Source organism: Trichechus manatus, unplaced genomic scaffold (assembly GCF_000243295.1).
Source record: "Trichechus manatus latirostris isolate Lorelei unplaced genomic scaffold, TriManLat1.0 scaffold00101, whole genome shotgun sequence".
NCBI classification, from domain to species: Eukaryota; Metazoa; Chordata; class Mammalia; order Sirenia; family Trichechidae; genus Trichechus; species Trichechus manatus.
Window position 1 is genome coordinate 1,236,642 of NW_004444037.1, and position 24,850 is coordinate 1,261,491.

Below are 24,850 nucleotides of genomic sequence, written 5' to 3' on the forward strand. Positions count from 1 at the left end.
TGTTCCTGGCTTAGGGGAGCCAGTAGCTTAATTGTTCCCTCTCCAAGGCCAGAAGAATGGGTCAGGGCACCTTTTGGGATCTATTTCTGGCCCAGCAGACTCCCAGTGCAGAGCATGGAGGGAGGAGGTAAGAGGGATAGAGGTTTTTCCCAAATGGGCTTTTTTTTTAATCCCCGCAAAAAGGTGCACACATGTACTTATCTTAGCCTCTTGGGAGCTGTTTTTCACTGGTTTGGAGTGTCCAAGCAGAATCTCTGCTGCCGGATCTCTCTCAATGTGGAAACTGCTTTCCGAATGGGTGCACAGCTGTTTGCCTGCTTCACTGCAGACCCGGCGCAGCTGGGAAGTTGCCGGAGGGGCAGAAGAGTTGCCATCCCGCCACCCCTCTGGTGCTGCTGGCTTCTTCCGAGCCGTCTCCCTCTCCTCCCGCCACTCTGTCCAACTCCTCAACTTTGCCTTGTTCAGGGCTCCCAGATATTCATATATAATCAAATCACTTGTTTTTCCAGGTCTTTGTTGTAAGACGGATATAGGAAGAGTCTTACTACACTGCCATCGTGGCTCTGCCTCCCAAAGCTGCACATCTTTATGGAAGCAGACTGCCACATCTTTCTCCCACAGAGCAGCTGATGGGTTCGAACCACTGACATTTTGGCTAGCAGCTGAGCATTTAACCACTGTTCCACCAGGGCTCCTTCTGTAAGACAGAGATGCCAATAAAAGCAGTGGCCACAAAATCCAGCTGATTGTTTAACTGAATATTTTTTCAAACAATTAGATGGATTTATGTACAATTATCAATGTAAAATTAGGACACAGTTAAAATTCTGAGGTATTTATCACAATAATCCTACTTTTCCTCTCGTGATCCTCTGTGCACCATTTAAAGTTCTTCCACTTCTTTCTTTTGTCCATTTTCTTCTTTTTCAAAAAAAAAAAAAAAAAAATTGCCATCAATTCAATTCTGACTCATGGTGACCACATAGAAAATGCCCCTTAGGGTTTTCATTGGCTATGATCTTTCAGAAGAAGATTGCCATGCCTTTCTTCCTAGATGCCTCTGGATGAATTCAAATCCAGCACTTAACACATTGCACCACTCAGGGACTCTGTCTTCATTTTACATCTCTAATATTAACAGGAAAGGCAAATTAGACCTGGTGGTTGGATAAATTGGGTCTAATTATGCTCCTGCAGTAAGTAAACTTGATCACGAGTTACTCATTCTTGCCCATCTCTCAACTGTGACATATGGGCAATTGAGCAACATGATGTTCAAATCCACATTGAGATACCAAACCCTGAGAAAATTTGGAATAATTAACACATAGGGATTTAGGTCAAGATTTAAGTGCTTTTGGCTCCCAATAAAAGTAAGTTTTCAGATTTCTATGAAAAGTAAGGTTTGTAAGTTTTGATCGTATGCATAGAAATATCTGTTTTAAAAATACAAATATACTTGTCTTTACAGGTAGTAGCTGACAACAGTTAAACAGGGTAATCCTTTGTGGAGTATTTACATTTCCAAAAAGTAAGCAAAGGAAGAAGTTCAATTAACCAAAAAGAACTGTATTGAAGTGATATGAGATGGTAGCCATAGATAGAACATTTGTACACAGTGATCTATGAAACCCTGCCTCCATTTACATCAACGTGCAAAACTGGTGTATCATGTTTCAAATGATTTATAAAATAGAAATCCTCACTTATAAAAGTAAATTCAATCTTTATGTATTAAAGTTTACTATACTCTTCAGTCATGTCTAAGTTTGTTTTTGTTGCTATTGTCTTAATGTTGTAACACAAATATCACAAGTGGTTAACTTCAAAGAACAGGAATTTATTTTATCACAGTTCAGGAGTCTAGAAGTCAAATTTAGGGCATAGCTCTGGGAGGAGGTCCTTCTTTGTCAGTAGCCCTGAAAGTTCTTTGGAGTTTCATGGTGTTCCTTAGCCTCTGTCTTCACCCAGTGTGTAACTCTGTGTCTATTCTCCTTCTTCCTAAGAAGTGATTAGGTTTAGGACTCAACCTATACCCATATGACCTCATTAAAATAACGAAAGAAAAACCCCTATTTCTAAACAGGGTCATATATACAGGTACAAGGTTAGGATTTCAACATATATTTTGGGGTTGGACACAATTCAATTCATAACAGTTATCAAATGATCCTTTATTTAAATATGTTGTTTTGTAGTTCTTAACTACCTGGGCATACCTCTGCACCACTGTTGATGTCATCTATGATGCCATGAAGGTGGTGAATCAACACCATATCCCACAGACTGGGAAGATCCTCGGATGGTTCCAGAGAATTTTTTGGCTAAAGATCAGCACCACGTTGTCAGACAATGTTGACAATAGCCTCAAAAGTAAATTTCTACTGTGCTTAATATTTTTTTGCTTCTTTCTGTATCTGGGTGGTTCCTTGAGAGCTTTAATGATGAGGACAGAGGCAAAAGGTACCATCTCAATGTGGGCCTGTGTGTTCTGAATGGTCAGCTTCACTCTAATCTTTAGATCTTTCTAATCACCAGTATCTTGGCAATGTCACCACTGACCTTTCTTAGTGACAAACCCCAAGGGCCAGTCTTGGGGGTCAGAGTAGGTGTTGCACCAGCTTCTCCACTGGTGCACCTCAGGTACAGGACTTTGATCTCACTAGGCTTGAGGGCAGCATGGTGAAGAAGGCTGGTGTCAGATGAACCTAGAAGCAGGACAAACAAGGAAAGTTGAACCTAGGCCTAGTGCTTGCAAAAAGCTAAAAGTCTAAGTTTGAACTGACATTTTAATATAAAACATTGCTCATATTTTTTAATTACTCAAATATTATTTATCTTTGAGAATTGGATATTTTGAAGCATAAAATCTGATAGATAAACTGAATGAATATGGTCGTTAATTTTAACTACTTTTGAGACCCCAAGATTGGAAATTATTTTCTGGTTTTTCTACATAGAAGCTGTGGCAGTTGTCAATGTACTACCTCTCAGTTCCTCATCCATGATTCTTTTTTTTTTTTTTTCCTTTATCATGCTTTTTGATTCTGGAGCTGGACTCTGTAAACATTTATTATTTGCCAGCTAGAGAAATAGTAAACCTTTTCACGGAGGGCACTGGGGAGTCACTGCAAGGCTATAGCAAAAGTAAGATGCCTTTCTCCCAGCTTATGATATGCTATTATTTCTATGGTATCACTGCCAGCAGATTAGCCTGCAGGAGGTCCAGTGATGCTTACCTCAGTGATCCTCAGACCAGCTCCAGCTCACCTGTACTTTGCAGCAAGTTTCTTGTGCATCCAACTGACCATTATTACAAACCAGCTTTGGCCTGCCCACATCCTCTGGTGAGTTCCTTTGCCTCCTGATGAACCACCCTTACAGTTCTGTCCTATTCCTTCTGGCAAGTTTTTATTTCTGTGGCAGCCACACACCCTCCAACAAGTTCAGAATCTTAGTGTTAGGATGGTTGGAGATGAGGCAGGGGTTGTTCTCCTAAATTCTTAGTCTCTTCCTTGTTCATTCTTTCTTAGCCTAGAGGTGGTAGGTGTATTTGCTATTTCTGTATTCCTAGAGTGTTCTTTTACCTCTTTTATTAGCTGACTTCTTTTACCAGTCAAAAATGACTGACATAAAATTGTCCCAGATCAAATTATTGGTGTGTGTTTTATCTCCTGATTGATAAAAAAATGCATGTTATTTTAAAAGTTTTCACTTAAAAGTTTAAACAATTTCTGTGGTGAAATCTTTATAAGAAAATATTATCAGAATTCAAGATAAAAGTGTTAAAATACAAATTCAACTAGGTGGGGTTCATTTGTTTTAATGTTTGTGTTTTAGGTCTCAGAAAATATAATAGAAAGTAAAAGGCAACATTTAGTCATACAAGGCAAATGTACACAGTAAAGTTTTGTCCTTATCACCTGACTCAATACAAAATTATCTTGTCAGTATGTAAATGCTTCATATGTGTCTCTATGTAAGTGTTGGGAAGTGTTGAGAAGGTTTATGTGACCTTATAAAGAATTCTACCTCCCAGTGAGATTCATTTACATTATTTCTATACTCACCTCTTACAAAGGAGAGAACAGCAACTGAAGCAGCTTAAAACACTTAATAGGATGCTTCTGCCATGTAGACAGAACTCTGTCTCTCAGGAAAGTAGCCTATATCCTATTAGGCACTCCTAAATCTTTTCTATTTTAGGTTTTAGCCATATTACTTCCCATATCATCACTATATTATGTAATTACCTTAGGCAACTTTAAAGTACTGATATTTTCATGTAAACTCAAGAACACTCCAAGCCTTAGAGCACTAGAAAAGATGGTTAGAAGTTGTCTGGCAAAACTCACCATTCTTCCCAAAAGCAGAAGACACTCTAGCCACCTCTCACAAATAAGCAGAAATCCTAGTGTTAAAGGCCTAAAGAAAAGAACTTTTTCAGGGTTAATTTCCTCCCAACATTCTCCCAGCTTCTATTATCCCACTATAATGTTCATGAACCCATGATATCTCAATGTTTTTGCCACCATATTGTAATTGAAAATGGATGTTCTAGGATGTTCTGCCATAACTGTCTTTCCCTATGTACCTCAAGTTCAGATAGTAGAGATGCGGTCCTCACAGCTCTCCAATGCATTTTCCCAGTAGTTTCCCTCCCAACTTCATGGATTCTGTTCTTGGGTGAGTTAATCACATCTATGTGTACCACCACTTCTCCCTCCTCATTGCAGCAGTCGCCACATTTCCAAATCGTTACACATCAATCACTGAAGACTTGTAAACCTCTTCTCTACACACTAGCTCTTGTCATTATTCTAATGTATTAATGTCCATGAAGATGATCTTTCAAAAAAAAAAAACACTAGCAAGTCAGTGCCTCTGTCTCCTCATCGCCAAAAAATTTATTCTCCAATATTCTTCTGCCACCTGGTCTTATATTCTCCAATAACTCATAACTATTCCACCTCCAAAATTATTAACTACAATATGTCATTCTCTGGCCGCAATCTCCTCCCTATTTTTTTGTCTTTGTGCATCATGGAGACCATCAGTATATGACGTATAAGTCATCCTCCCTTTATTTCCTCCATGACCAGCCTTAATTCCAAGCCCCAAAGATCCTCCTTTCAATCGCAATCTTAAAATAACTAAATCTTCTCTTACTTTTTTTTTTTTTTTTGAAAATTGAACATCATCTACTAGTGTTAGATGTTATTAGATAATAATTAAGAATTATTACTAATTTTTTTGGGTATGATAATGGTAGTGTTGTTATATAAATACTTTAAGTCCTTGCAGTTTTTCTGGACAGAATGCTTATTACATGAAGACTTCTACACCCCAACATCAGTCTTTCAGGAAAAGTAAACTTTATTTCAAAGCAACCTGAAAAGAGCAGTGAAAGGCACCAAAGCTTTAAACTGGTAGAAGGGGGCACACAGTTTCATGTCCATTTGGCAAGGTCTTCGTCTGGAGTCTCAACAGTTCCTTCTGATAGTCCGACACCTACCCAGTTTTCTTTTTGGACTGAAACTAAAAAGGTAGCCTGGACGTCTTTGTTACTCAAACATATTACAATTTCAGGAAAGAGGACACCAATGTCAACTTTGACAGATCTGCTAAGTTGTTAAAATAAATATTTGCATTAAGAATAATATTAATTTAGTAGCTTTCTTTACATTTTACAAGAACCATAGAGGTTTCACTCATATTTTAAGCAGCTGAGTTGGTAATGATCCTGTCTCCATTTTGTAGGAGATGGGTTACATTCAATTACATCTCACAACAGCCAACTGTAAGATTATTTCTTTGTTTTTGATGCACTGGTGAGCTGACATCTGCAATGGTAGCCAAATAAATGAAATTTCTACGTAACACATGTTGGTACTGGACACACTTGTTCACCTGGCCCTTGTTGCAATACTCCAGGATATGGTGAATCAGCTGATCATTCTCCTCCTGGAGCCACTAGTCTCTTGACTAACTTATGCCTTGCCTTTTAGCCAGTCTGGGATGAATGTCAGTGACATCTCCAGGAGCCTGGGTGGAAATGAGCCTCAGGCACCAGAGTCAGGAAGACATCTCACCTGGAGTGAACCAGCAGTATCAATCACAGTTCCCAAATCTCTTCTTGCACCATAGTTTTTTTCCATTACAACCCTGTGACAAATCTACGTACACAATGAACTCTATCAGCAACTTTGCCCTTGCCTACAATCTAGTAGCTAAACGCTTCTGGAAAAGAATCTCATATCTGGGAAGATTTTTAACAATTTGTGGGCTTCAGCTTTATAAAGGACCATGACATTTCCCAGAAAGATCACAAGATTTCTCCAGTAAGCTAGCTCTCCATAAACCTCTGATCTCCTTGTATCTCTTTATACTCAGAATATTACTTTTCCCCTGCTTCATTGATAAAAATAGACATTTCTATAAGATGCAAACTCTGTCAACTTTCTCTCTCCAATAAACACACCAGCATCACTATAAACACTCACCTCTTTCCCTGATGCTATAATGTGGGGAAAAAAATGCCTTCTCTTATTTAAGATTCATCTCTCCACTTCATATTCTTTAGGATCCTTAGGATCGTTTTACTATCAATTATCTCAGAGGACTTTTCAGTCTCCCAGGCTCCTCCCATTTGGATTCAAATATTTTTCTCAGTAGTTCTCATACTGTGACTGTACATTATAATTATACACGGTGTTTTTAAAAATGCAATCCTTTGGCTTTATACCCAGAGATTCCAGTTTAATTGTCCAGTGGTAGTTTCTGGACATTTTTTTTTAATGTTCCCCAGGCAATTCCAGTGTACAGGATTGAAAAACATTTCTCTAGTCTCTTATATCATCAAAATTATCCTTCCCAATATTACCTATCTTCCCCAAATAACACATTTAAACTGGCTATCTAAATACCTTACAAAACATCAATTTAACAATGTTCTTCAAAAAAATCTGTCCTTCCCAAGCACAGAAACGGCCTCATGTAACGAAATTCAGTGCATATCTCCATTCCTCATTCTACTTAACTTCTAAATATTTGACATATGTGACCATTTGATGTTTATGAAACACTTGCTTTTCTAAATTCCCTCTGTTTTTGTTTTGTCTATCTCTCTGAAAATATCTTTTGAAACTCTTTTATTCCTTTTCCTCTTATCTAATCTTTACCTATTGGAAAGTATAATCAATTGGAATTCTTCTAGTATAGAAAGTATTAATTTTGACCAATAAATTTTCTATCCAATATGTGGATTGCAATACCTGTGTATCCATCGAGATAGGCTAGGTCTAGCTAAAGTTAAAAAAAAAAAAAAAAAAACAAGATGCTTAAAACAGCAAAGGTTTATTTCTTGCTCATACTCTATGACCATTATCATGTGTTAGCAGGGAAGGAAACTCTGCTAATAGCAGTCAACCAAAGAATCAGGCTGCCAGATAAGCTGTCGTGTTAAATGTCCTCTGTCACTGTTCAAAAAAAAAACCCAGCCCAGAAGTGACACACAACATTTCTGCTTTCAACTCGATAGGCACAACTAGTTATATGCCCCACCCAACCACAAAGGAGCCAGAAGAAACACTCCTACTATGTACTCAAAATCAGAGCAGAGCTGGAGAATAGCGAGGGCCACTGTCAGCGAATACAAGGACTCCTGTTACCCATATCAGAACTGCTGAACAAAAGGCTCTGGAAGGAGGGCCCAGGAATCCACATGTGATATGTGACAAACACTCAGGAGATCTCTATACACATAAAACTTAAAGAACTAATTTCCTATGGGTTCCATGGATAAGCTTCAGAGAAGCTTAACTACCATGCAAAGGTGGATATACACAAGCAGGATGATAATATCATTTATTATACCAACCAAAACACTTTTCAGAGTGAAAGGGACATATTTAATAATTATACTGGGACACAGACATAAACTGGGTTTATCCAAGTGTCTTAGTCATCTAGTGCTGCTACAACAGAAATACCGCAAGTGGATGGCTTTAACAAAGAGAAATTTGTTTCTTCACAGTAAAGTAGGCTAAAAGTCCAAATTCAGGGTGTCAGCTCCATGGAAAGGCTTTCTCTCTCTGTCGGCCTTCTCATCAGTGTTCCCCCAGACTAGGAGCTTCACCGCTTAGGGACCTCAGGTGCAAAGGACACGCTCTGCTCCTGGCACTGCTTTCTTGGTGGTATGAGGTGTCCACACAATCCAATCTTGTAGATTGTGTCGTGCCTTAGTAACACAACTGCCACCTATCCTCCCTCATTAACATCATAGAGGCAGGATTTACAACATATAGAAAAATCACACAATACCTGGAATCATGGCCAAGCCAAATTGATACACAGATTTTTGGGGGGACATAATTCAATCCATGACACCAAGGTAAACTGGGGTATATAGAACACAAAATGTAGATGATAAGAGATATTAAGTAATTTTCCTAAAACAGAATGGTTCATTTGTATCAAAAACAAATCTAAACAAGTTTTCTGGTTCTAGGGGGCTTTCCACTATTCCATGTCGTTATTATTGTTGTTAGGTGCCATCCAGTCCATTCCGACTCATAACGACCCTGTAAACAACAAAACAAAACACTGCCTGGTGCTGCACCACCCTCACAATCGTTGTTATGTTCGAGCCTATTGTGGCAGCCACTGTGTCAATTCATCTCATTGAGGGTCTTCCTCTTTTTCACTGACCCTCTATTTACCACACATGATCTCCTTCCCCAGAGATTGATCCCTCCTGATAACATGTCCAAATTATTTGAGATGAAGTCTCACCATCCTTGCTTCCAAGGAGCTTTCTGGCTGTACTTCTTCCCTGACAGATTTGTTCATTCTTCTGGCAGTCCATGGTGTATTCAATATTCTTCACCAACACCATAATTCAAAGGCATCAATTCTTCTTTGGTCTTCCTTATTCATTGTCCAGATTTCATATGCATATGAGGCAATTGAAAACACCATGGCTTGGGTCAGGTGCATCTTAGTCCTTAAAGTGACATCTTCGCTTTTCAACAACACTTTCAAGGGGTCTTTTGCAGTAGATATGCCCAATGTAATGCATCGTTTGATTTCTTGACTGCTGCTTCTGTGGGCTTTGGTAGTGGACCCAAGTAAAATGAAATTCTTGATGACTTCAATCTTTTCTCTGTTTATCATGATGTTGCTTACTGGTCCAGTTTGAGGATTTTTGTTTTCTTTAGGTTGAGTTGCAATTCATACTGAAGGCTGTGATCTTTGATCTTTACCATTAAGTGCTTCAAGTCCTCTTCACATTCAGCAAGCTAGGTTGTGTCATCTGCATATAGCATGTTGTTAATAAGTCTTCCTCCAACCCTGATGCCCCATTCTTTTAGTATAGTCCAGTTTCTTGGATTATTTGCTCAGCATACAACTGAATAAGTATGACGAAAAGTTACAACACTGATACACACTTTCCTTGACTTAAGCCACACAGTTTTCCCTTGTTCTGTTCAAACTACTGCCTCTTGGTCTAAGTACAGATTCCTCATGAGCACAATTAAGTGTTCTGGAATTCTCATTCTTTGTAATGATATCCACAGTCTGTCATGATCCACACGGTCAAATGTCTTTGCATAGTCAATAAAACACATTTAAACATCTTTCTGGTATTCTCTGCTTTTAGCCATGATCCAACTGACATCAACAATGATATCGCTGGTTCCACGACTTCTTCTGAATCAGGCTCAAATTTCTGGCAGTTCCCTGTGGATGTACTGCTGCTTTTGAATTCTCTTCAGCAAAATTTTACCTGTGTGTGATGTTAACGATATTCTTCAATAATTTCTGCATTCTGTTTGATCACCTTTCTTTGGAATAGGCATAAATGTGGATCTCCTCCAGTTGGTTGGCCAGGTAGCTCTCTTCCAAATTTCTTGACATAGACAAGTGTGTGCTTCCAGTGCTACATCCATTTGCTGAAATATCTTGATTGATATTCAGCCAGTTCTTGGAACCTTGTCTTTGCCAATGTCTTTGGCAGCTTGGACTTCTTCCTTCAGTACCAGCAGTTTTTGATCATATGCTGCTTCTTGAGATGTTTCAACATTGACCAGTTCTTTTTAGTATAGTGACTCCATGTATTCCTTCCAACTCTTTTTGATGCTTCCTGTATCATTTAATATATTCCCCTTAGAATCCTCCAATATTGCAACTCGAGGCTTGAATTATTTCTTCAGATCTTTCAACTTGAGAAATGATGAACATCTTCTTCCCCTTTTGGTTTTCTAACTCCAGGTCTTTGCACATTTCATTATAATACTTTACTCTGTCTTCTCAAGCCGCCCTTTGAAATATTCTGTTCAGCTCTTTTAGTTCATCATTTCTTCCATTCATTTTAGCTTCAAGAGCAACTTTCAAAGTCTCTTCTGACATCCATTTTGTTCTTTTCTTTCTTTCCGGTCTTTTTAATGACCTCTTGCTTTCTTCATATATGATGTCCTTGATGTCATTCTACAACTTGTTTGGTCTTCAATCATTAGTGTTCAATGTGTCAAATCTATTCTTGAGACGGTCTCTAAATTCAGGTGGGAAATACTTAAGGTCATACTTTGGCTTTTGTGGACTTGTTCTAATTTTCTTCAACTTCAGCTTGAACTTGCATACAGGCAATTGATGATCTCTTCTACAGTCGGCCCTTGGGCTTGTTCTGACTGATGATATTGAAATTTTCCATTGTCTCGTTCCACAGAAATAGTCGACTTGATTCCTGTGAACTCCATCAGGTGAGGTCTATGTGTATAGTCACTGTTTATGTTGTTGAAGAAAGGTATTTGTAATGAAGAAGTCATTGGTCTTGCAAAATTCTATCATGCAATCTTCAGCATTGTTTCTATCACCAAGGACATATTTTCCAACTACCTATCCTTCTTCTTTGTGTCCTGTTTTGGCATTCAAATCACCAGTAACTATCAGTATGACCTGATTGCATGTTTGATCAATTTCAGACTACAGAAGTTGATAAAAATCTTCCCCGTGTCTGTCAGTTTCTTGTACTGTGGTGGCTTGGGTGTTGCTGTGATACTGGAAGCTTTGCCACTGGTATTTCAAATACCAGCCAGGTCACACTTGGTGGACAGTTTCCCAGACTGAGACAGACTAGGAAGAAGGACTGACAGTCTATTTCTGAAAAAAATAGGCCAGTGAAAGCCTTATGAATAGCAGCAGAGCATTGCTGATATAGTGCCAGAAGATAAGGCCCTCAGTTTGGAAGGCACTCAAAAGATGACAGGGGAAGAGCCACTTTCTCAAAGTAGAGTCAGCCTTAGTGACATGGATGGAGTGAAGCTTTCGAGACTTTCATTTGCTGATATGGCATGACTGAAAATGAGAGGAAACAGTTGCAAACATCTATGAGTAATCAGAACATGGATTATACAAAGTAGGAGTCTAGGAAAATTGGAAGTCGTCAAAAATGAAATGGACCACATAAAGACCAATATCCTAGGCATTATTGTACTAAAATGGACTAGTATTGGCTATTTTGATTCAGACAATCATGTGGTATACCATGCCGGGAATGACAAATTGAAGAGGACAGGCAGTGAGTTCATCATATAAAAGACCATTTCAAGATCTATCCTGAAGTACAACACTGTCAGTGATAGGATAATATCCATACACCTACAAGGAAGACCAGTTAATACTATTCCATAATCTATACAAAATTCCTATTTTTCTTAATTGCAAAAGCAGAGTTCATCATAGCATTATATATTTGGTTTAACTAAAGGCCATTTTCAAAAATAGTATATTTTCTTTACAAAATCTACATTGCAGACTCAAGTTTGGAATTATTTTTATTATATTTCTAATAGCCATATGTTTCTGATGTGGACTTTGAAAATGTAAATTTCTAGAAGTTAGAAAAGACAAATATTCTTTAGCAGTTGTCCTAGCAACTGTAACTATCTGTGATGGTTGAAGTTGTGTATCAATTTTTCTCGGCCATGATTCTCAGTGGTTTGGCAGTTATGATGCAGTTTGGCAACTATGAAATGATGTAATCACTTCCATGATGAGTTTGTGCTATGAGCAGCCAATCAGTTGAAAGGGAGTTTCCTTTGGGGGTGTGGCCTGCAACCAATATATGGGAATTTTCTGGCAAACGTCACTGGCTTTTTCTCTCTCTGGATTGTTCATCTGATCTTTGTTTCCTTGGACTTGAACCAGCACCTTACCTGTTGATCTTGGGTTCCTCAGCCCTGTAGATATGTGAGTCAGGAAAAGCCTCCAGCCTGACCCACGGACTTGGGACTTCCCAATCTCTACAACTGCGTGAACTTTTTCCTTGATATGAATCTCCCTCTTTCTCTCTCTCTTTCTCTCTCTCTCTTACTCACTCTTTAATATATATGTATGTGCTTCACTGGTTTTGCTTCTCTAAAGAACTCAACATAAGACACTACTGTAATAAAGCAAAGACTTCCCTAAAGATTCAAGGTGACCCCAGTTGTGCTTCTCAGGTGGCATTCTTCTGTTTCACTTTAACGCAAAGTGTTATTTCTACTAAATCCAAATTACAAGAGAATGAAGGCTGACAATTTCAGAGGATGATCTCAGTTTTTGTAATCTTTATTATTCCTATGTCATACTACTTTTTTTCCCATTTCCCTTTCAGGTGACTATATTTCCATCTTTCTTAGTCAGAATGATTCTTATTGTATCTCTGTGTCATTTTAATTTTTGATGAAGAAATAGGTTTTAAGAAATAAAATAACATAAAAGGATTATTTTTAACTTTGTTCTAAGGTGAAACATTTATTATCACACATAAAATAAGTGCCAGTAAGTACATTATATACAGTACTTTTATGCAAATAACTTACATAAATATGTTTGTTTGCCAACTGCACCTTCCCCCCGAGAAGTACTTTTGTAAGGGTGTTATGGTAATTTTTTACAACAACATGTAAAAAAAAATTGACATAGCAGAGCTTATGAAAATACCTTATGGGAGGAAGGCACTGTTGGCAAACAAACATAGAAGGTGCATGTTATTTGTGTAAAAACACGGCAATATCCTCCCAAATTTTCTGAGATTAATATGTTTAAAAATCTACATAAATGAGTTAGTATTTATTAAAAAAATAGAACTCTTCCCTGTGTTTGATAGTCTGTCATAGATGAAATGAAACTTTTGAAATGTAACAGCTATTAAAGCAAAATTGTATATGATACTGTCAATCCAAACTGCAACTGACAGCTACTTAGCCATTTATCTATTTACTTTTCTAACTGATCATCTTTTAAGATATTCATATGTCATGAGCATTATATGCAAAGTTAAGCAATAAAGTGATTTTATTAATTTTTAACATCATGAGGTGAAATCTTTCAATATTAAATAATCTTTAATAGTATACCGAAGCAAAGGCAAGAATAATGGGCTTCATATACTGAACTGCTTACTATCTATTGTGAGGTACTTTCTTTGAAGTTCTTCCATACTTTTTGTTTTTTTAATTCTTTCCAACTATTTGTAAGTTTAATGTAAAGTCACTGAAATACAACTGTCTTAAACTACTGAAATGATAACCCTGTCCATAGGAATCAGTACTAAGCTGGTTACTATGAGGCAGAAGTCAAATATACCATCATGCTCCAATTTCTTCACCATTTCTGTTATCAGCCATACCCCTTATGGCACTCTTTCTCTTTAGGGTTCAGTGATTCATTGTAAGGATCATAGCAAATGTACGGAAACACCATATCTGCAATAACAACTTTAGTATAACATAGGATATAAACAGAAGATACAAACAGATATGCATTAGGTGAGGTTCAGAAGGTGGCAAAGCATGGGGCCTCAGCATCTCAAGGGGATCCATTTACGGCTCAAAGAGGACCCATTTACCCTTCCCAAAAACCAGTGTTCATTCTTGCCCATCAGGAAACTTTCGAACAGGAAAATCAATGATGTTACTTGGTGGTCTCGGCTATTGGCCTCTCCCCTCAGCTGGCTCCTGGCTCCTCCTGGCCAGCTCCAGGTCAGCTCTCGGACAGCACCTGATCTGTGGATGGCCTCAGGCTTAGCGTCTGGGTCTGTTCCTTGTCTCCACCTTTTCTAGTACCATTGCAGCCACCACTTCTTTTGCTGTCACAGTTATACAGAGTCTGGGAGGGTCATAGTGCAGAGCCATTGTGTCCAAAAGATGTGCCCCTCTCCTGGCTCTCATCGATCAGAAGGCCCTCTCTGAGCCTCTATGTTCTTCAGTTTTTATCAATCACTGGTGGGCCCCCCACCAATTCATGTAAATGTCAACTATAGGGTGGGGCCCGCCAGCCAGTCTCAGTAAAGGTCAGATCAGGCAGGTTTTAGGAACCAGGACCAAAAGGCCAAACTGCTCTTTTAATAAGGTGATTCCACACCACTCAGTTACTTATGCATATATACTAACTTTTGCATAAGTATAGACTGATTTTAATGGAGTTGTTTTTAAAATGCTGTCTTTTCTTTCTCAATTCTCTCACCTCCTTTTTTCCTTCTGTGTAAACCAAATTAGTCATGTAATGTGCATGTTTCCATGGTTTTTCTATTGTCATACATAAATCTATATGTTTGTAACAGAATATATGCCATTATTTTACTATATATATATATGCTTGACATATTTTTCTACATAATGCATTTCTCTCCTCAACAATAAATTTTGCAATACTCTGCAAGTCAATTGTTAGACCTTAAGCAAATAATTTTTAATGGCTGCTTATTACCTCATGGTGTGGATGTGTTTGTTATACTTTGATAAACAAACACACAAAAAATAAGCTTGCATATTATTTGTACAAAAATGTTGCAGTGAATTTTCTTATATGTTTATTTTGTGTTCTAAAGCTTGAAGGAGTACGTTTGTAGAATCGGGCTTCCTAGAGTGATAGAAAGGAGTCGTGATGGCACAAGGGTTAAGAGTTTACTGCTAACTGAAAGGTTGACGGTTCGTACCCACTCAGCTATTCCGTGGGAGAAAGACCTGGTAACTGCTCCTATAAAACATTACAGACTAGAAAACACTATGGAGCCATTCTATGTTGTCACATGGGGTCACTATGAGTCAAAAAAACAATTAGACAATACCTAACAACAACAGTAAGGTGATAGGTAAAATAATTTTAAAATTTAACATATTTTTTTCAGTTTGATTTTCAAAGTATGGGTAATTTCACACTCTACCACACTCTATGTAGGAAAATACTATTTTTCCCACCCTGCCAGCCGTTAATAGTTTGCTTGTTTTTAGTTTTTGCCAGTCTGGTAGGTTTAAAAAATATCGCATGTAACCTGAATTGGCAATTTCTTTACTACTATTGATTTTAAGTATGTTTTCACATGCTTGATACCATTTGGATATACTTTTTTCACAATCGCTTATTCGAAATCTTGGCCTATTTATGTACTGGGTTGCTGGTATTTTCCTTGTTGATTTATAAGAGCTCATGTGTATTCTAGAATTTAAACTCTTTACCAATAGAATATTTTCTGTATAATTTCTCCAAATAGATGTGTTTATTTTGTTGTATTTTAATAGTTTCTAGTAGTTTTAGTTAATAGTATAATAATATATACCATTCTCTTAGATTGTACATGTATCTGTTTAGATTTTTCTATTAGTGATTTTTTCCCTTCTGCCCCCATGGTATGGATACAACTTTATTTTCTTCTGTGTGTATAGTCATTTGGACCAGAACAATTTAATACACAATGCACCCTTTCCCAATGAATTGAAATATCATTTTTCATGTAATAAATTCTTCTATATTCTGAGATCTATCTCTGCATATTATATTCTGTGGCTCTGCTCTATACATCTATTCCAATGCCAGTGCCACATTGATGTTATTATAGTAACATTATAGTATAATGTTATAACTGACAATTTAACACTACCCTTCTTCTCTCCCTCCCCTTCCTCTTCCTCCTCCTCCTCTATTTTCTTTTTCATTTTCTTCTTGGAACTTGTAAGACATTACTTTGCAATATAAATGCTAAAATTATTTTATCCAAGGGGTGAGGGGAGGGGAAGAGAATTAGTTGGAAAATTAAACTTAATTGGAAGATTAATATCTGTTAGTTTCAGAATCAAGAACATAAGTTTTGCCATTTCTTTAGATCCCTTTTGCATAGTTCACTAAGATTTTAACGTATATCTTATAAACCAAAAAAAAGAAAAAAACCCACAGCCATCAAGTGGATTCTGACTCATAGTGACCTCACAGGGTTTCTGAGGTTGTAAATCTCTACTGAAGCAGATTGCTATATCTTTCTCCCACAGAGCCGCTGGTGGTTTTGAACCGCTGACCTTTTGGTTGGCAGTTGATCACTTTAACTACTACACCACTATGGCTCCTTGTAAATCCTACACACTTTTTCAAGTACATTGTGAATGACATCTTTTCCCAATTTATACTACTGGGAACATATTGCCAGTATAAAAAATAATTGATTTTACATATTAATATTGCTTGCAGCAAAATTATCAACTTTTTTAAATTTCTCTGGCAGATTTTACTAAAATCCCTTAGGTTTACTAGAATTCAATAATAAGCAATCTAATCATATTAAAGTAGCTAATTTGCATCTTCTTTTACAATGTTTCTACTCTTACTTAGTTTTCTTGTCTAATGCATCAGCTAGAAACTCTAAGACAACGTTAAATAATAGGTGGTGATAGCTGGCAGCCTTAGCTAACTCCTAATTTTACATAGCTTATAGTATTTATAAAATTTCTTTCCATTATGTTTGTGTAGTGTTATATTTATGATGGTGGCTTACGTTAAATATCTATTCTACATGTTTGATATATTTATACTTTTTTTTCTCCTTTATGTGTTAATATAATTGATTATATAGATACATAGATTTGTATTGAAACCATCTTTCTGTCTCTGAAATTAAATTTAGCCATAGTGTATTATTCTTGATATATGGCTGAATTATATTGCTAATGTTTTATTCAGAATTTTTACATGTATCTTCGAAAGTGTTGAAAGCATGTTCATAAGGTTCACAAAATACTTTTAAACAATTTATTGTTATATTGTATGAATACATCTTGAACTAATTTATTTACATAAAATGTTTTAACTTTTCAGTTTTACTGAGATTGTGATAACCAACAGCATTGGACCAATTACTGAGATATAGACATTTGAAGTTCAGTGATTTTGTGTTTCATATGGGTCCACAGCATATAGCCCTAGGCCTAGTGTACTTCAGACAACAGAAACTAAATTTCCCTAAACCTCTATAGTAAAACATTCCCCAAAATTTTCACAGACAAATGAGCCAATGAAAAGCGTGTAATTATAAATTATTTTATAGCTGACCTCATAAAAAAGCAGCTTAGCTACACTGTGATTTCAAACATGATAATAAGTCTTCCCATCCCCTGGTAGATATCTTACAAGACAAAGAGAAGGGCTCCTGAGCTTGCTTCAGCACGGTAGCTGCTGTCGGTTTTGGCTGTCCTGTGCCAATGCTCTATCTGCTGTTGATATGTTGAAGATTTCTGCTGGTTACAAACAGACATTTTCTGAGAATAAGTTTTAATTTGTTTGAAGAACAAACAAATATGCCCTGGAAGAAGTACAGCCAGAATGTTTCTTAGAAGTGAGGACAGCAAGACTTCGTCTTAACATATTTTAGACATTTTATCAGGAGGGACCAGTCCCTGGGGAAGGACAACATACTTGGTAAAATAGAGGGTCAGCAAAAGAGAAGAAGACCTTCAATGAGATCCTTCAATGAGATGGACTGACACAGTGACTTCAGCAATGGGCTCAAACATAGAAATGATTGAGTGGATGGCACAGGACCAGGCAATGTTTTGTTCTGTTGTACATAGGGTCGCTATGAGTTGGAACCTACTCGAGGACATCTAACAAGTTTTAATTAAGAATGGTGAAGAAGACATAAATACCTTGAATATATTTTAGTGTAAATGAAGAAGGTAGGTATGTAAAGGATAAGGAAGGTGTGGAAAGTGAAGGCATGAGTTAATAGAGACTGGTATAGAATGTTCCTAGGACTTAGTTTTGCTTCCATGTGCTTGTCCTAATGTACCCATCTTATCTTGATTCTAGCAAAGCATATGAAAACAACTATGCATCTTAATCAAGGCACAAAGGGTGATACTTCTGATATTTCACAGGTGAAGAGGGAAGAATCCTAGGGCAAAGAAGGCCCTGACACATGGCCATATGTAGACTATTATTATTGTTCTTTTTAGTGCTCTGAACCTAAGAACCTTTTCTCCTCAGAATTAATATTCAGGCAGAGAGACGAACGAAAAATATTCTCTTGGTGAAATTTAAAAAAAAAAAAAAAAAGAAGCGTGGCCCTTTTTCTCATTCATTTAATTTGTATAAATCAGCAAAACAAAAAATATAGATCTCCCTCAATCAGAAATGCTGACATTTTGACCTTTAAGGCCACCGTTCCGCATAGGTTAATAGATTTTTCGACAACAAAGGAGAGGCTGAAATGGATTAGAGCACTTCATCACGTCAATGTAGGTTTTTGCAAAGAATGAAGCACAATGATCAGCTGTCACTAGCCCAGCTATCCCTCATTAAGAGAGGGTTTTATGAACAACCAAGTTCCATCCTTAAGATGAGGGAAGGCAACTAATAGTTTTGATAGCACAGAGGATTGGGAGCTAAATATTTCTGTCATGAAAATGTTTGATTTTTCACTTTGTAAAGTGAATCTCTCGTCTTATCAAGCATGCCACATAGTTTGGAGACAATTGTTTGTATTATTACTTTCTATGTATGAAATTATACCAGAATACACGTAGTTATAGAAAATAAAGGACAACTATGGAGTCGCCGTGAGTCAGAACCAACTCAATGGTACCTAACAACAACATAGGTGGCTAAGGAGACCTGGGGTGCAGTGGTTAAAACACTTAACTGCTAAACAAAAGGTGGCCAGTTTGGACCCACCAGGCCACTCTGCAGGAGAACTATGTGACAGTATGAGCCTGTAAAGATAACAGCTTTGGAAACCCTATGGGCAGTTCTACTCTGTCCTATCTACTCTGTCCTATAGGCTCACTATGAGTCAGAATTGACTTGACAGCAGTGAGTTTTTTTTTTTTTTGTTTGGTATAGGTTGCTAGGATTTGAGACTTTGTTTCTCCCCAGTGTGTTGGTTAATAAAGACATTGTAGAAATAAAAGCAGAAATCAAAGCCATTAAAAAAATGAGTCTCAAATAATAATGAAAGGGTAAAACAGAAATAAAGCAAAATAGAAATTCTTAGAATGATACTCAAAGGCCTTTTTGAGATCATCCAATGAGTTTTAGAATCTAGGTATTTCAAACACTGAACAATGTGACGTGGATGGAGGAGGCAATGCTATAGTGTATACATGTATGAAACTCAAATCATAATCTTAAGTGTATGCGTAAATTGTATGATTTTATGTATAATACTAATAATGTTTTTGAATTGAGGTATAATTTGTATATATTAAAGAACATAAACTAAGTGTACAATTTGAGGATATATATAAATGTAGATGTAGAGATAGGAGCAGAAATATATGTATATCAATATAAGCAACACTGATATCAAGATACAACATTTCCATCAGCTCAGAATATATTTATATCCCATTCCAAACTTTTCTTCCATAGTACTACTGGTTGGGTTTGAACCCCCAAATTTTGGGTTGGTAGCTGAGAGCAAAACATTTGCACCATACAGGGTCCTCTTCAAACCCACTACCAAAACAATACCAAACCCATTGCCATCGAATCAATTGCAACTCATGGTGACCCTATAGAACAGAGTAGAACGGCCCCATAGGGTTTCCAAGGCTGTAATCTCTATGGAAGTAGACTACCACATCTTTCTGCCACAGAGCTGCTGGTGGTTTCAAATGGCCACCCTTTAACCACCGTGATGCCAGGGCTTCTTTTTCAGATCCACTAGAAAGGTTAAATTTAAAGAGACTGGCAATAGCAAGTGTCAGCATTTCTCAAACTGAAAGAACTGAAGAAAAAATTCAAGCCTCAAGGTGCCATATTGCAGAATTCTATGGAAAAGATATTGAATCATGCAGGAGGCATCAAACGAAGATGGAAGGAATACATAGAATCACTGTACCAAAAATAACTGGTCAACATTCAACCATTTGAGGAGGTTACATATGATCAAGAATCAATGGTATTGCCCCGGATGGAGCAGGAGAAAGATGGGGTGCAGAACTCAAATTCTAGTAAGAAGATGAGACATAATGGTCTGAATGAGACTGGAGGGACCCTGGAAAGCATGGCCCTTGGATTCTCTATCAGCCTAGAACTAAAACAATATCAGAGGCCAACTCTTCAGATAGGGATTGGACTGGACTGTAGGACATAAAGTGATATTCATGAGGAGTGTGCCTCTTAGTTCAAGTAGATACAAGAGACTAGACGGGCAGCTTCTGTCTGGAGGTGAGATGGGAAGGCAGAGAGGGTTAGGAGCTGGTTGAATGGACATGGGAACCAGGGATGGAAAGGAGGAGTGTGCTGTCACAGTAGGGGGAGAGCAATTACAGTCACATAACAATGTGTGCACAAATTTTTGTATGAAAAAAAAAGAATCAATGGTATTGAAGAAAGAAGTCCAAGCTGCACTGAAGGCATTGGTGAAAAACAAGACGCTGAGATTAGATCAATGTAATTCAATATATTATCAAAATCAAGGAGAAAACACAGCTGATAATTACATTATAGCAGTAGAATCATTTTTCATTATTCACTATCTATTTGTGGTAAGCACTCTCAGAAAATTACAAATTGTAGGGAATTTCCTCAAACAAATAAATATACAAAAACCCTACAGCCAACCTAATATTAACTGGTGGAACACTGAATTTTTCTCCCTATGACTGGGAACAAAGCAAGGATGTCTGCTTCCACCATTTTTATTCAACATTGCTCAGGCAGTTCTAGCTACTGCTGTAATGCAAGAAAAATTTCAAAAGGTATTACAATTGGAAAGTAAGAAATAAAATCGTCTCTGTTTACAGACAAAACAGGAGTCCCTTGGTGGCACAAATAATTAAGCACTCTACTACTACCAGAAAGATTAGCAGTTCAAACCCACCCAGAGACACCTTAGAAGACAGTCCTGGTGGTCAGTTTCTTAAAGGTCACAGCCTTAAAAACCCTGTAGAGATAGAGTACATTTATACTCTGACACACATGGGGTGGCCAGGAGTCACAATCAACCAACAGCAACTAAAAACAGCAAAACACAGATGATATGATCGTTTAGATATAAAAAATCCCATGGAATCTATAAAACAACCAGTATTACCAATAAAATAAATAGGCAAAGTTGCAGAATATTAGTTTAATATACAAAAATCTATTTTATTCTTAAATAATTAAAGCAAACAGAAAATAAAATTTAACCAAGTCCATACTTAATTGTGTCCAAAATATAACATCTCTTAGACATAAATTTTTATATAGTAATTTTGTTTTCCGAGTTTGAAAGAATTTAGCAGTTGTCTTCATATACTTGGCTCTCCCACAGGCAGAGCCTGTGAATGAACATCGTCAACAAGCACTAAGCATTTATTACATATCTGGTAATTTTTCTTCTACTTTTTATAAAAGTAATAGACAACGATGTTTTATGAACCGTGATGGTTAAGGTTGTGTGTGAACTTGACTGGGCCAAGATTCTCAGTGGTTTGGCAGTTATGATGTAGTTTGGCAGTCATATAATGATGTGATCACCTCCATAATGAAATTTGATATGTGATCACCTCCATTATTTGATCTGCTGAGAGCAGCCAATCAGTTCAAAGGGAATTTCTCTGGGCATGTGGCCTGAATCCAATATAGGTGGACTTTCTGGCAAGGCTCATAGGCTTTTGTTCACTCTGAATCCTGCAGCTGGCTCCTGTGATCTGATCTCCAGTTCTTGGGACTTGAACTAGCAGCTTACCCGGTCTTGCCTGCTGATCTTGGGATTTTTCAGTCTTCACAGCCTGTGAGTCAGAGCCCTGTTGTCTTACTTGCTGATCTTGGGTTTGCCAGCCTCTGTGGCTACATGAATCAGGAGAAGCCTCCAACCTGGCCCATGGACTTGGGACATTCCAGCCTCTAAAACCACATGAGCCATTTCCTTAATATAAATCTCTCTCTCTCTCTCTCTATATATATATATATTTATACACTTTACTGGTTTTACTTCTCTGGAGAATCAGCCTAAGACAAACAAAGACTATGAAGATGGAGCATATTAAAGGTTTTGTTAAGAATTGATGCTATTATTCAAGTGTAGATGGTGAAGCAATCTACTTTGTTCATGACCGCACGCTCTTCAAGTGTAGAGTTGCAATTATAATTCTTATATCTAGTAGAGTGACATAATCTTACTAAGATTTCAATATATACTTATATGTTGAATAATCAAATCTTAAAGAAATTGCTACGCCTTACTCTCCTGTGGAGCTCAGTGGTTAAGGTCTTGGCTGCTAACTAAATGTCAGCAGTTTGAATCCACCAGCCCTTCCTTGGAATCCCTATGGGACAGTTCTACTCTGTCCTATAGGGTTGCTATGAGTTGCAATCAACATGGCGGCAACGGGTCTTACTCTCCTGCGTTCAGTCTGTTACCAAAGCCTATTTTACTTTGAAATTTCTCTTATTTATTTATTTTTTATTTCTCCTGCTGCCAGGATAGGCAAGGGAAGGCTACATTGTGATGGTTCCAAGTATAGCTACCAGAGTCAGACAAACTGTTTAATCTTAGATCTGTCTTATATCACATGTGTGACTGGGAGCATTTATGCGCTTACACAGTGTTTCTGGACTTAAGCTTTTTTTCTTCTATAAAATTAAGACTATCATAGACATAACTCATAGTGTTATGATTCTTAAATGAATATGTATATATAATCTAAATGAATATATATATAATCAATCTATATTTATATGCATTTTAAACAGTGTCTTTCCCATAGTGCTCTCTCAAAAGTTTTCTGAAGTTTTATTGGCTTCCACAGTCAGGTCATTATCTCACTTTATTAAATATCCCTTCCTACCGCAATTCATTTAAGACATTGACAAAGACTGTCTCTACAGCATAGGTGGCAGAGACTACTATCTGTTCCCCAAACTGTTTAAAATTTGCTTCCTCTTCTTGCAAGGTACACCACTAGGTTACATTTTGTAGGGTCCCTTGCATTTAGTTTTGGCCAGGTGACTCTGTGCCAACTAATAGTCTGTGAGCAAAAAGAATACATGCAATTTTGAGTCCTGGTCAGTAAAATTCTCAAGTTTGTGACACTGTAGCATTTCTCCTTTTGGCTGATGATCCCAACAGGTGGCTTTATGTGTCATGTGTAGAGGGTAATAGAATGAATTTTATTCCGGGTCCCAAATGAAAACTAAGTATATCTGCCCTGCTTGACACCAAACTTGGAGTATTATATGAGAATTACACTTTTATTTTTAAACTTTTTAAATATTAAAAATGTAAAATTTAAGTACTTTTTTTTTTACTAAATTCTAGACTTTCCTAAATAATACAACATGTCATTTCCAGATGAATATCCTGCAGTAACTCCTAATTGGAAGTTTAACTCCAAAATCAAGATCATTTTTTGTCCAATTCTGTTTGCCACGTGTTAAGCAAAGCATGAACTCGTGAGCATGCACTGAGATGTTTAAACAGATAAAAACTACTGCCGTCGCATGGAGTCAGTTCCAATTCTTAGTGACTCCATAGGGTTTCCAAGGCTGTAAATCTCTGCGGAAACAGGTTGCCACATCTTTCTCCCATGGAGCTGCCGCAGTTTCAAACCGCCAGCCTTTTGATTAGCAGTCAATTTGCTTTAACCACTGTACCACCAGGGCTTATAAAACAGATAGATAGGAAATCTAATGTAATGAGACATGGAAAGATATTGGAAAATTGATGACTTTTCAACTTGGAGATGATAATGCTTATTGAGCTCATGATTCTCTTATTCATTCCTTCAAATGTAAATTTACTGATTGTCTATGACTTTTAATTTTCATTTTAATTACTTGTGCTGGAATTGAAAAATGAGTTAATATATTTTTACCCAAGAGATGGATAGCATTATAGGTGGAAAGAGATTAAATAAACAATAACAGCTAATTATAATAGATACTGTATAGCATCAGAGAACTAGGGATCAACAACCTGGTGGAAGTAATGATTAACACAGCCACAGTTTGGGGTAGGGAGAATTTTTGCAATGGCGATGTTTGAGTTTAGCCTGTAGGGTTTGTAAGAATTCAAGGTACACAAGGCTTAGATGAGCAATTGAAGTAGAAAAAGTTGTCCTTGAGAAGCATAAAATAGTTTCTTCAAATATTTTAAGTGCTGTCGTATGTAAGAGAGCACAGAACTGCTTTGCTTTGATCAGGAAATATCCGTAAGGGCATCTTCTGTGGGACATTGAACAGAGAATGTGTGAAGCCAGTCTCTTTCATGGTATTAAAACTGGACTTGGTAGTTGAACAAAAAGAAAAGAAAACACCAAAAATGATTTCCTGAAGGACAACAACAAAGTCAAGCAGAAATGTGAATCTGAACCTGGTGACTCATCAAAGAAGCTAGGCAAATATTAAGTTTGAAGATGTGCTTGTGGAATGAGAAACTAAAGATAAAGCTATTTTGAAGCTATTTTTATCTGCAACATCAAAGCAGATAAACAGGAGTTGTCCTAGATTAATTCTGGAAAGGAGTACTAAAGCCTGAGTGGCCTTCAAATACCACCAGTTAGAGGTAGGTGAACAAAGGAATCTCATAAATGTGCTGTTTTGGTAGAGTTTC

At 37.2% G+C, this 24,850-nt stretch overlaps 1 pseudogene; it reads right to left on the reverse strand.

The window, feature by feature from the left end:
- Positions 1-2,201: 2,201 nt before the first annotated feature.
- LOC111821735 (60S ribosomal protein L12-like) overlaps positions 2,202-24,850 on the reverse strand; it is a 40,312-nt pseudogene continuing 17,663 nt past the window's right edge.